This window comes from Panulirus ornatus, chromosome 28 (assembly GCF_036320965.1).
Source record: "Panulirus ornatus isolate Po-2019 chromosome 28, ASM3632096v1, whole genome shotgun sequence".
Lineage (NCBI taxonomy): Eukaryota > Metazoa > Arthropoda > Malacostraca > Decapoda > Palinuridae > Panulirus > Panulirus ornatus.
This window is the reverse complement of record NC_092251.1, coordinates 18,121,088-18,135,525: the sequence shown is the minus strand read 5'-3', so window position 1 is coordinate 18,135,525 and position 14,438 is coordinate 18,121,088.

Genomic DNA, 14,438 nt, shown 5'->3' with positions numbered 1-14,438 from the left:
AAATAAAGTGCGTAAGACAAGGGAGCAAATGGGAACTTCAGTGAAGGGCGCAAATGGGGAGGTGATAACAAGTAGTGGTGATGTGAGAAGGAGATGGAGTGAGTATTTTGAAGGTTTGTTGAATGTGTTTGATGATAGAGTGGCAGATATAGGGTGTTTTGGTCGAGGTGGTGTGCAAAGTGAGAGGGTTAGGGAAGATGATTTGGTAAACAGAGAAGAGGTAGTAAAAGCTTTGCGGAAGATGAAAGCCGGCAAGGCAGCAGGTTTGGATGGTATTGCAGTGGAATTTATTAAAAAAGGGGGTGACTGTATTGTTCACTGGTTGGTAAGGTTATTTAATGTATGTATGACTCAAATGAGGTGCCTGAGGATTGGCGGAATGCGTGCATAGTGCCATTGTACAAAGGCAAAGGGGATAAGAGTGAGTGCTCAAATTACAGAGGTATAAGTTTGTTGAGTATTCCTGGTAAATTATATGGGAGGATATTGATTGAGAGGGTGAAGGCATGTACAGAGCATCAGATTGGGGAAGAGCAGTGTGGTTTCAGAAGTGGTAGAGGATGTGTGGATCAGGTGTTTGCTTTGAAAAATGTATGTGAGAAATACTTAGAAAAGCAAATGGATTTGTATGTAGCATTTATGGATCTGGAGAAGGCATATGACAGAGTTGATAGAGATGCTCTGTGGAAGGTATTAAGAATATATGGTGTGGGAGGCAAGTTGTTAGAAGCAGTGAAAAGTTTTTATCAAGGATGTAAGGCATGTGTACGTGTAGGAAGAAAGGAAAGTGATTGGTTCTCAGTGAATGTAGGTTTGCGGCAGGGGTGTGTGATGTCTCCATGGTTGTTTAATTTGTTTATGGATGGGGTTGTTAGGGAGGTGAATGCAAGAGTTTTGGAAAGAGTGGCAAGTATGAAGTCTGTTGGGGATGAGAGAGCTTGGGAAGTGAGTCAGTTGTTGTTCGCTGATGATACAGCGCTGGTGGCTGATTCATGTGAGAAACTGCAGAAGCTGGTGACTGAGTTTGGTAAAGTGTGTGAAAGAAGAAAGTTAAGAGTAAATGTGAATAAGAGCAAGGTTATTAGGTACAGTAGGGTTGAGGGTCAAGTCAATTGGGAGGTGAGTTTGAATGAAGAAAAACTGGAGGAATGAAGTGTTTTAGATATCTGGGAGTGGATCTGGCAGCGGATGGAACCATGGAAGCGGAAGTGGATCATAGGGTGTGGGAGGGGGCGAAAATTCTGGGAGCCTTGAAGAATGTGTGGAAGTCGAGAACATTATCTCGGAAAGCAAAAATGGGTATGTTTGAAGGAATAGTGGTTCCAACAATGTTGTATGGTTGCGAGACGTGGGCTATGGATAGAGTTGTGCGCAGGAGGATGGATGTGCTGGAAATGAGATGTTTGAGGACAATATGTGGTGTGAGGTGGTTTGATCGAGTAAGTAACGTAAGGGTAAGAGAGATGTGTGAAAATAAAAAGAGCGTGGTTGAGAGAGCAGAAGAGGGTGTTTTGAAATGGTTCGGGCACATGGAGAGAATGAGTGAGGTAAGATTGACCAAGAGAATATATGTGTCGGAGGTGGAGGGAACGAGGAGAAGAGGGAGACCAAATTGGAGGTGGAAAGATGGAGTGAAAAAGATTTTGTGTGATCGGGGCCTGAACATGCAGGAGGGTGAAAGGAGGGCAAGGAATAGAGTGAATTGGAGCGATGTGGTATACCGGGGTTGACGTGCTGTCAGTGGATTGAATCAAGGCATGTGAGGCGTCTGGGGTAAACCATGGAAAGCTGTGTAGGTATGTATATTTGCGTGTGTTGACGTATGTATATACATGTGTATGGGGGTGGGTTGGGCCATTTCTTTCGTCTGTTTCCTTGCGCTACCTCGCAGACGCGGGAGACAGCGACAAAGCAAAAAAAAAGAAAAAAAAAAAATATATATATATATATATATATATATATATATATATATATATATATATATATATATATATATATTGTGTGTTAGTGGTTTTGATGCACAAGACCGGGTTATAGTGATGGGTGATTTGAATGCAAAGGTGAGTAATGTGGCAGTTGAGGGAATAATTGGTATACATGGAGTGTTCAGTGTTGTAAATGGAAATGGTGAAGAGCTTGTAGATTTATTTGCTGAAAAAGGACTGGTGATTGGGAATACCTAGTTTAAAAAGCGAGATATACATAAGTATACGTATGTAAGTAGGAGAGATGGCCAGAGAGCGTTATTGGATTACGTGTTAATTGATAGACGCACGAAAGAGAGACTTTTGGATGTTAATGTGCTGAGAGGTGCAACTGGAGGGATGTCTGATCATTATCTTGTGGAGGCGAAGGTGAAGATTTGTGGGGGTTTTCAGAAAAGAAGAGAGAATGTTGGGGTGAAGAGAGTGGTGAGAGTCAGTGAGCTTGGGAAGGAGACTTGTGTGAGGAAGTACCAGGAGAGACTGAGTACACAATGGAAAAAGGTGAGAACAAAGGAGGTAAGGGGAGTGGGGGAGGAATGGGATGTATTTAGGGAAGCAGTGATGGCTTGCGCAAAAGATGCTTGTGGCATGAGAAGCGTGGGAGGTGGGTTGATTAAAAAAGGTAGTGAGTGGTGGGATGAAGAAGTAAGATTATTAGTGAAAGAGAAGAGAGAGGCATTTGGACGATTTTTGCAGGGAAAAAAAATGCAAATGAGTGGGAGAGGTATAAAAGAAAGAGGCAGGAGGTTAAGAGAAAGGCGCAAGAGGTGAAAAAGAGGGCAAATGAGAGTTAGGGTGAGAGAGTATCATTAAATTTCAGGGAGAATAAAAAGATGTTTTGGAAGGAGGTAAATAAAGTGCGTAAGACAAGGGAGTTACATCCCTAACGCGGGAGACAGCGACAAAGCAAAATAAAATAAATAGAGTGGCAGATATAGGGTGTTTTGGTCGAGGTGGTGTGCAAAGTGAGAGGGTTAGGGAAAATGATTTGGTAAACAGAGAAGAGGTAGTGAAAGCTTTGCGGAAGATGAAAGCCGGCAAGACAGCAGGTTTGGATGGTATTGCAGTGGAATTTATTAAAAGGAAAGATTGACCAAGAGTATATATGTGTCGGAGGTGGAGGGAACGAGGAGAAGTGGGAGACCAAATTGGAGGTGGAAAAATGGAGTGAAAAAGATTTTGTGTGATCGGGGCCTGAACATGCAGGAGGGTGAAAGGAGGGCAAGGAATAAAGTGAATTGGATCGATGTGGTATACCGGGGTTGACGTGCTGTCAGGAATACTCAACAAACTTATACCTCTGTAATTTGAGCACTCACTCTTATCCCCTTTGCCTTTGTACAATGGCACTATGCACGCATTTCGCCAATCCTCAGGCACCTCACCATGAGTCATACATACATTAAATAACCTTGCCAACCAGTCAATAATACAGTCACCCCCTTTTTTAATAAATTCCACTGCAATACCATCCAAACCTGCTGCCTTGCCGACTTTCATCTTCCGCAAAGCTTTTACTACCTCTTCTCTGTTTACCAAATCATTTTCCCTAACCCTCTCACTTTGCACACCACCTCGACCAAAACACCCTATATCTGCCACTCTATCATCAAACACATTCAACAAACCTTCAAAATACCCACTCCATCTCCTCACATCACCACTACTTGTTATCACCTACCCATTTGCGCCCTTCACTGAAGTTCCCATTTGCTCCCTTGTCTTACGCACTTTATTTACCTCCTTCCAGAACATCTTTTTATTCTCCCTAAAATTTAATGATACTCTCTAACCCCAACTCTCATTTGCCCTCTTTTTGCACCTTTCTCTTGACCTCCTGTCTCTTTCTTTTATACATCTCCCACTCAATTGCATTTTTTCCCTGCAAAAATCGTCCAAATGCCTCTCTCTTCTCTTTCACTAATAATCTTACTTCTTCATCCCACCACTCACTACCCTTTCTAATCAACCCACCTCCCACTCTTCTCATGCCACAAGCATCTTTTGCGCAATCCATCACTGATTCCCTAAATACATCCCATTCCTCCCCCACTCCCCTTACTTCCATTGATCTCACCTTTTTCCATTCTGTATATATATATATATATATATATATATATATATATATATATATATATATATATATATATATATATATATATATATATATATTTTTTTTTTTTTTTTTTTTCTTCCAAAGGAAGGAACAGAGAAGGGGGCCGGGTGAGGATGTTTCCTCAGAGGCCCAGTCCTCTGTTCTTAACGCTACCTCGCCGAGGCGGGAAATGGCGAATAGAACGAAAGAAAGAAAGAATATATATATATATATATATATATATATATATATATATATATATATATATATATATATATATATATATATATATTTTTTTTTTTTTTTTTTTTTTTTTTAATACTTTGTCGCTGTCTCCCGCGTTTGCGAGGTAGCGCAAGGAAACGGACGAAAGAAATGGCCCAACCCCCCCCCCCGCATACACATGTACATACACACGTCCACACACGCAAATATACATACCTACACAGCCTTCCATGGTTTACCCCAGACGCTTCACATGCCTTGCTTCAATCCACTGACAGCACGTCAACCCCTGTATACCACATGACTCCAATTCACTCTATTTCTTGCCCTCCTTTCACCCTCCTGCATGTTCAGGCCCCGATCACACAAAATCCTTTTCACTCCATCTTTCCACCTCCAATTTGGTCTCCCTCTTCTCCTCGTTCCCTCCACCTCCGACACATATATCCTCTTGGTCAATCTCTCCTCACTCATTCTCTCCATGTGCCCAAACCATTTCAAAACACCCTCTTCTGCTCTCTCAACCACGCTCTTTTTATTTCCACACATTTCTCTTACCCTTATATATATATTTATAGGGGATAGGGGATTAAGAATACTTCCCACTTATTCCCTGCGTGTCGTAGAAGGCGACTAAAAGGGGAGAGAGCGGGGGGCTGGAAAGCCTCCCCTCTCGTTTTTTTTTTAATTTTCCAAGGGAAGGAACAGAGGGGGCCAGGTGAGGATATTCCAAAAAAGGCCCAGTCCTCTGTTCTTGGCGCTACCTCGCTAACGCGGGAAATGGCGAATGGTTTGAAAGAAAGAAAATATATATATATATATATATATATATATATATATATATATATATATATATATATATATTTCTTTCGTTGGTTTCCTTGCGCTACCTCGCAAACGCGGGAGACAGCGACGAAGTATAAAAAAAGAAAAAAAAAATATATATTATATATATATATATATGTGTATATATATATATATATATACATATATATACATATATATACATATATATATATATATATATATATATATATATATATATATATATATATATATATATATATATATAAATATATATATATGTATATATATATATATATATATATATATATATATATATATATATATATATATATATATATATATATATATATATATTTTTTTTTTTTATTATACTTTGTCGCTGTCTCCCGCGTTTGCGAGGTAGCGCAAGGAAACAGACGAAACAAATGGCCCAACCCCCCCCCATACACCTGTATATACATACGTCCACACACGCAAATATACATACCTACACAACTTTCCATGGCTTACCCCAGACGCTTCACATGCCTTGATTCAATCCACTGACAGCACGTCAACCCCGGTATACCACATCGCTCCAATTCACTCTATTCCTTGCCCTCCTTTCACCCTCCTGCATGTTCAGGCCCCGATCACTCAAAATCTTTTTCACTCCATCTTTCCACCTCCAATTTGGTCTCCCTCTTCTCCTTGTTCCCTCCACCTCCGACACATATATCCTCTTGGTCAATCTTTCCTCACTCATCCTCTCCATGTGCCCAAACCACTTCAAAACACCCTCTTCTTCTCTCTCAACCACGCTCTTTTTATTTCCACACATCTCTCTTACCCTTACGTTACTCACTCGATCAAACCACCTCACACCACACATTGTCCTCAAACATCTCATTTCCAGCACATCCATCCTCCTGCGCACAACTCTATCCATAGCCCACGCCTCGCAACCATACAACATTGTTGGAACCACTATTCCTTCAAACATACCCATTTTTGCTTTCCGAGATAATGTTCTCTACTTCCACACATTCTTCAAGGCCCCCAGAATTTTCGCCCCCTCCCCCACCCTATGATCCACTTCCGCTTCCATGGCTCCATCCGCTGCCAGATCCACTCCCAGATATCTAAAACACTTCACTTCCTCCAGTTTTTCTCCATTCAAACTCACCTCCCAATTGACTTGACCCTCAACCCTACTGTACCTAATAACCTTGCTCTTATTCACATTTACTCTTAACTTTCTTCTTCCACATACTTTACCAAACTCAGTCACCAGCTTCTGCAGTTTCTCACATGAATCAGCCACTAGCGCGGTATCATCAGCGAACAACAACTGACTAACTTCCCAAGCTCTCTCATCCCCAACAGACTTCATACTTGCCCCTCTTTCCAAAACTCTTGCATTTACCTCCCTAACAACCCCATCCATAAACAGATTAAACAACCATGGAGACATCACACACCCCTGCCGCAAACCTACATTCACTGAGAACCAATCACTTTCCTCTCTTCCTACACGTACACATGCCTTACATCCTCGATAAAAACTTTTCACTGCTTCTAACAACTTTCCTCCCACACCATATATTCTTAATTCCTTCCACAGACCATCTCTATCAACTCTATCATATGCCTTCTCCAGACCCATAAATGCTACATACAAATCCATTTGCTTTTCTAAGTATTTCTCACATACATTCTTCAAAGGAAACACCTGATCCACACATCCTCTACCACTTCTGAAACCACACTGCTCTTCCCCAATCTGATGCTCTGTACATGCCTTCACCCTCTCAATCAATACCCTCCCATATAATTTACCAGGAATACTCACCAAACTTATACCTCTGTAATTTGAGCACTCACTCTTATCCCCTTTGCCTTTGTACAATGGCACTATGCACGCATTACGCCAATCCTCAGGCACCTCACCATGAGTCATACATACATTAAATAACCTTACCAACCAGTCAACAATAGAGTCACCCCCTTTTTTAATAAATTCCACTGCAATACCATCCAAACCTGCTGCCTTGCCGGCTTTCATCTTCCGCAAAGCTTTCACTACCTCTTCTCTGTTTACCAAATCATTTTCCCTAACCCTCTCACTTTGCACACCACCTCGACCAAAACACCCTATATCTGCCACTCTATCATCAAACACATTCAACAAACCTTCAAAATACTCACTCCATCTCCTTCTCACATCACCACTACTTGTTATCACCTCCCCATTTGCGCCCTTCACTGAAGTTCCCATTTGCTCCCTTGTCTTATGCACTTTATTTACCTCCTTCCAGAACATCTTTTTATTCTCCCTAAAATTTAATGATACTCTCTCACCCCAACTCTCATTTGCCCTTTTTTTCACCTCTTGCACCTTTCTCTTGACCTCCTGTCTCTTTCTTTTATACATCTCCCAATCAATTGCATTTTTTCCCTGCAAAAATCATCCAAATGCCTCTCTCTCCTCTTTCACTAATACTCTTACTTCTTCATCCCACCACTCACTACCCTTTCTAATCAACCCACCTCCCACTCTTCTCATGCCACAAGCATCTTTTGCGCAATCCATCACTGATTCCCTAAATACATCCCATTCCTCCCCCACTCCCCTTACTTCCATTGTGTGTGTGTGTGTATGTGTGTATGTATATATATATGTATATTATCCCTGGGGATAGGGGTGAAAGAATACTTCCCACGTATTCCTCGCGTGTCGTAGAAAGCGACCAGAGGGGACGGGAGCGGGGGGCCAGAAATCCTCCCCTCCTTGTATTAACTTTCTAAATTGGGAAACAGAAGAAGGAGTCACGCGGGGAGTGCTCATCCTCCTCGAAGGCTCAGAGTGGGGTGCCTAAATGTGTGTGGATGTAACCAAGATGTGAAAAAAGGAGAGATAGGTAGTATGTTTGAGGAAAGGAACCTGGATGTTTTGGCTCTGAGTGAAACGAAGCTCAAGGGTAAAGGGGAAGAGTGGTTTGGGAATGTCTGGGGAGTAAAGTCAGGGGTTAGTGAGAGGACAAGAGCAAGGGAAGGAGTAGCAATACTCCTGAAACAGGAGTTGTGGGAGTATGTGATAGAGTTTAAGAAAGTAAATTCTCGATTAATATGGATAAAACTGAAAGTTGATGGAGAGAGGTGGGTGATTATTGGTGCATATGCACCTGGGCATGAGAAGAAAGATCAAGAGAGGCAAGTGTTTTGGGAGCAGCTGAATGAGTGTGTTAGTGGTTTTGATGCACGAGACCGGGTTATAGTGATGGGTGATTTGAATGCAAAGGTGAGTAATGTGGCAGTTGAGGGAATAATTGGTATACATGGGGTGTTCAGTGTTGTAAATGGAAATGGTGAAGAGCTTGTAGATTTATGTGCTGAAAAAGGACTGATGATTGGGAATACCTGGTTTAAAAAGCGAGATATACATAAGTATACTTATGTAAGTAGGAGAGATGGCCAGAGAGCGTTATTGGATTACGTGTTAATTGACAGGCGTGCGAAAGAGAGACTTTTGGATGTTAATGTGCTGAGAGGTGCAACTGGAGGGATGTCTGATCATTATCTTGTGGAGGCTAAGGTGAAGATTTGTATGGGTTATCAGAAAAGAAGAGTGAATGTTGGGGTGAAGAGGGTGGTGAGAGTAAGTGCGCTTGAGAAGGAGACCTGTGTGAGGAAGTACCAGGAGAGACTGAGTACAGAATGGAAAAAGGTGAGAACAATATATATATATATATATATATATATATATATATATATATATATATATATATATATATATATATACATAATTTGCGTGTTTAGATTGGGATGTGAGTAGATACAGGTGGGTGATCTTTTTTAAGCTTTTTTCTTCGACGTTTTGACTTTAGCAAACTACTCCTTCACCTCGATGGATACCGTACAGCACGCCCTCCCGTCCCGCCGTCTCCACCACTTCCCAGCTCCGTCCTTTTAATATTCCGTCATCATTATTCTCGTTGATTGTTTTGCCAAGCGCACGAAATAGACATGGTTGTCGATCGCCTTTTCTATGCATACGTGGTCCGCTTCGAACTTTTTGTTCACCATTTTGTTCAATCCTGTATGCGATATATCCGTCTCTTACTACCTTGGTTAGGTGTTCATACTTGTGTATGCGGAGAAAATTCGAATGCATTGTCCTTTAATGATTCATATTAGCTTTATGCTCAGTTTTCTTTTCTCCATACCTCTCCCTGTTCCCCATAGTATAGGGCTGGACATCCAGTACAAGGTATACCATGCTATCCTCGCAAGTACTTCCATCACTCTTTGTTTTCAAAATATCAACTATCTTCGTCCCTGACGAAATAGCAAAATCTATCTCGGTCTCCTGTAAGCATGTATTTGCATATGAGGCCTTCCTGTGAGTTTGTGACTATTTCTGATACCTCGTTTTCAACAATCTTTCTGAGCCCATCTGTCATCTTACTGGCCTTCTTTTCGTGTTTAACTAATAAACCTTCAGTGCAGCATAACTTCATCAACGCCTCAACGGTATGTCGGTTCTCTCTCCGTGCACGTATATCAGACTATGTTCATTCTTTCCCCACTACCCTCTCTTCTGCTTCACCTCCATCCCTTGTAGCTTGCCTATTTCCCTCCTAATAACCCTCTCCACTTCCATCTCCACCTCTTTACTCATTACTTTCTCTACTTTTTCTCCACTCTTCCACCCACTTTAGTCAATGCTACTTTTTCTTCTCCCCTCCTCGCCATCCCTTACTTCCTTCTGCATTTTCCACCTTATTTCTCTTCTCACAACTCGCCCTACTTCTCTCTTCACTACACTAGACATTTTCTTCCCAGCTAACAGGGAAATGGATGTATCCTAGATAGATATACTGGGAGAAATTACGTTTTAACACTTATATTTAGCACGGTAGGAAAAGGAGAACGATCATTATTGGGAGGAAGAGCGGAAAAGTGAGCTGAAGTATGTAAGGTGGAGTCCTAAGTATAATAGTGAATATGGTTAGAAAAAGAAGAGAAAATCACTGACTGAGAACGTAGAGAACGTAGCTGACCGTGATGCATTTATGAGCAACCCGGGATCGAGCGCGCATAGGCTTGAATCCTAGTTGCAGAGTTAAAAAGATTGCCTTGATTAGGAGATTCAGTTGCCCGTGCTCTCTCAGCTAACATAAAGAACGAGAATAGGCGATAAACAGACTCCTGAGGAACATGACCATTAATGATACTGGAGGTGGACATTGCGTGCCCAGTAAGAAACAGACGGAATCAAATTTTTTGTCGTAAGACCCTATGGGGTCAGCAATGGTGTGTGAATAGTGGGAGAGTTTAGAACTGAAGAAAGAAATCAAGGTTGTTGAAAAGATTGGTCATGACGGTCGGGGACTGGGGCAGGGTGTTTCTTTAATACTCCCACATAATTTAGGTCAGGAAAAGTAAAGGCCTCGGCGCCAATAGGATCATCCCGGCAAGACGCTAATGAATCCGTGTGATGTACTTTGAAATCTTCCGCATAGATGGTGCTACCGCGTGAATATGAAGAGAGCAGAGCTGTGTGAAAAGAATTCAAGTAGGCAAAGAACTGTGCATTTTTGGAGGAACTGAGTGGATCTAAACGAACACAAAAGCATGGCAATGGAGGGTAGAAAGATTTGAAGCTCCCTTCCCCACCACTTTTGTATCTATTTTTCCAACTATTGTCCACACTTCCTTTTCGTTATTTCCCCCCCCCCTCCCCCCAAATTTATTTCTCCATTTTTCTCTCCACTTCTATCCTCATTACCCTCTCCCATTTACCTGACTCCCTATTGTATTATACAGAAATAATGCCATCGGTAAAGGTTTTCATTCTATAATTCCTCCCTTCACCTCTTACCCACTATCTTCCTCTTCCGTCCATCACTCACTAAAGGTCAACACAGGTTGGCCAACACCGCAGTCACGATCCAGCCCACACGACCACCTCCCTGGTTATCCGTTTTCGGATGATCTGAAATCATGGTTGTTCGTTATGTTAAGTTGACTTAGTCGGCCTCACTTGAATAACCAAGTAGGAATGGTTTGTATAACCTAAACTTCTCCAGCTTAACAAACCCGTTACATGAGACTCGTTGTCTAACTTAACCTGACCATCCTGCTCTTGGTGGCAAGGCTCATTAGGGTCTGATGAGAATACTTTGCAGAATTAACTTCACTGATCTAAGTAATCAGATCCGTCTGATCTAAACTGCTTGACACAAGTTCCGTGAGTTAACCACATCAAAGTAATTGAGGTGATTTCATACTGTGATTTGATCATACCAAAGTTACCCGGATTACCTGGTCCTCTCATTTGTCTTCGGAGACCTGACCAGCTCTGCCTGAGCAGGTCTATCAAGCTGCCTGAACGTCTTTTGTATCTCATCATTAACAGGCTCCCCTCACACACCCAGTCAAGTGTTCTGGGGCTCCTCCTTCCCTCACCTTATAACCACACACTTTGAAGGATCTTCGTCATTATCGAGTGAAAGTGTATGTTGCACGATCACTCGATGTCTACATACATCACCACAATACTTTTTCGACTACCTATTTACAGTTATTGTTCAACATCCAACCCTCGACAATGGGTAAATGAGTCAATCAGATCTCTGTATTACATGTCTTCTGCCTCTCAAAAGCGTTCACATTTTACATTTATAAACATCGCTTTCACTTATCGGTTTTTCTGGAAACCATAAGACTAAACACTAACACAGTAAAGGACTGGATACTCGAAGGGGATTGACGTCGCTCCGTCTCTCAGATGATCATGATAAAGGTGTGTTCGATGGTTTACTTCATGGAAAATCATTTCTGTGTATGTGTGCTGTATGTCTACCTAATGTTTATGAATTCTAATTTTTAGGACCAACTAGTTATTCGTAGTCATCAAAATCAGTTTACCTTGAAAATAATTTTGTACACTAAATGATAAATCCATGTATGTATCATTCCGCATGAAGGAAAGACCCAAGCATATGAATAACCATGATCAAAGGGGCGCAAATAGTTCCTTTACTCTGGTTCCAATGTATGAACCATAGAATGGAAGGAAAAATGAAGAAAATGGATACTCATCTCCATTTCACCTATCATGATAGATAGATACATGTCTCATACTTCACTGTGAGTGAATGAAAACCGCATATTACGATGGTCACTCAATCCCTCATAACGCTGGTTAACACAATCTTAACCGTTATTTGTCCAACGAACTAAAATAGGTGGACATTATAGTACGTTTTACGCTAGATTCGAATCTGTTTTTAGATTTCTAAGTGACAGAGCAATCTAATTTTACAACAAGTCTACTTTACTCATTCATAAGTATGGTTGAGATTCCACTAAAAAACTTACCTCTAAGATGTAGAAGTGAACGATTTTTGGCTATATTTGGAGTCAGGAACATCCCTCCTTAGTGTTCATCAGTAATCCGCTAGCACAGAGGGGCTCCACTTTTCTTGGTACCGCTTTTCCATGTCCAAAATGTCCTGGTGAAAACTTTCGCTGCGCTCATCACTGATTGACCCAAGATTTTCAGGGAAAAAGTTTAAGTACGAATCCAAAAAGTGGATTTTTAGCCTCATTTGCACCCCAGAACTTTATATGAAGTCATCAGATCTTTACAACGTCACAATAATTTTCTGATCTTTAACTCCCCCAAAAATTAGTTCAAATTCTCTTAAATGAGAGTTATGCAGTTTTTCCAATTTCATTTCGCTCTTCATCGAACTTTTCATCTGGAAGCAGTTCCCTGATCTGTGGTCCTATAAAAATACCCTCCATCATATATCCATCACTGATTATCCCTCAAATATGTGAATCCATCCATTGCTAGTTTTATTCATACCTTTGACGAAGTTCTTCATCAACTCGATCTTAATGTGCAAAGGAGCAGATAAATATTCTCATGATCAACAAGAGGAGGATTGATGACATTCTTCTTCAGTGGAGTCAGTGATGTTCGTTTTGGCCACATTTTCTTTACATAATGATTGTTGTCATCCCGGCTGTCGCACTTCACAGAGGAAACAACACAACTTCGTGTAACCAAGTTGCATTACGATTGAAAGTGCCTCAACCTTTAAGTCACCACATACATTCCATTTAAAGTCACCATACTAAATCTTTTCCCAAAGAATCATAAGATTCCACCATGTTAGCTGCGTGAGCCAGAGGATCAGAGGGGAACATATTTCCTTTGTGGAGTAGAACCGCTTTCAAGCTTACTTTTGATGAGTCAGTAAACAAGCGCCACTTATCTGTGTTATGTTCTTGGAAAAGTGCCTTCATAAGAGAACAAACATCATTGCAAAACACTAGACCATCTTCAAGGGAGAAAAAATCTTTGAAAACGTCATGGCGATCACGATGAAAACAAACTTTAGTTTCATTCTGAAGATTCCAGCCCTTTAACCTGGTGCCCAAAAGTTCGTCTTGCTTCTTAAACAAGTTTAAATCGCGGACGAGATCATTAAGATCTCCCTGACTCAGCACATGTGGCTCACTTGAAGAACAGCTTCAAATGTTGGATTCATATTTTCCTCTACTTGGTCTACTTTCTCATCACCAGACTCATCGTCACTCATCGAACTTTTCTTCTGGAAGCAGTTCCCTGATCTGTGGTCGTACAAAAATACACTCCATGATTTTTCCATCACTGATTCTGGGGAATTTAATGCTCAAATATGTGAATCTATCCATTGCTAATTCTATCCATACCTTTGACGAAGTTCTTCATCAACTTTCCTGTTTCCTGAAGGTAATTCTTGACTGTGAGGTACTGGCCTCATAGCAGATGGTAGATTAGGATACATAACAGTATGATTGGATTTTGATGTTATACCAATTATATTTGTCAGGCAGAAGTAGCAATACGAAGCGTGATATTTAGGTTCTCTCCAAACCATAGGAATTGTAGAAGGCATACGGCGTAAACTTTCAACCATGTTGTGAGAAGCCTGACACAAGTGGCCATTTAATATGGGGACCCAACTTTTATCCTGGTCACCCATTTTACAACCAAAGTAATGCTCATAACATATTCAATAAGGGGTGTGAAAGAACGTTTTTGCGATGTAAATGTCAATTCACAGCAAATATAGCATCACAGCACTTGAATACAATCTGTCAATAAAGTAAGAAAGACACTGTTTACACATTGTGTTCCAACCTGCAAGTGACACAGAACTGCTACTCAGGAATGGCCACTGTTGGAATGTCCCAACATATCCAGTCACGACTGGATTTCTGCAAGCCCCTGGTGACTCATTTATCTAGGCTTGTATTTTCAGAAAAAAGATATTGTACTTCACAAA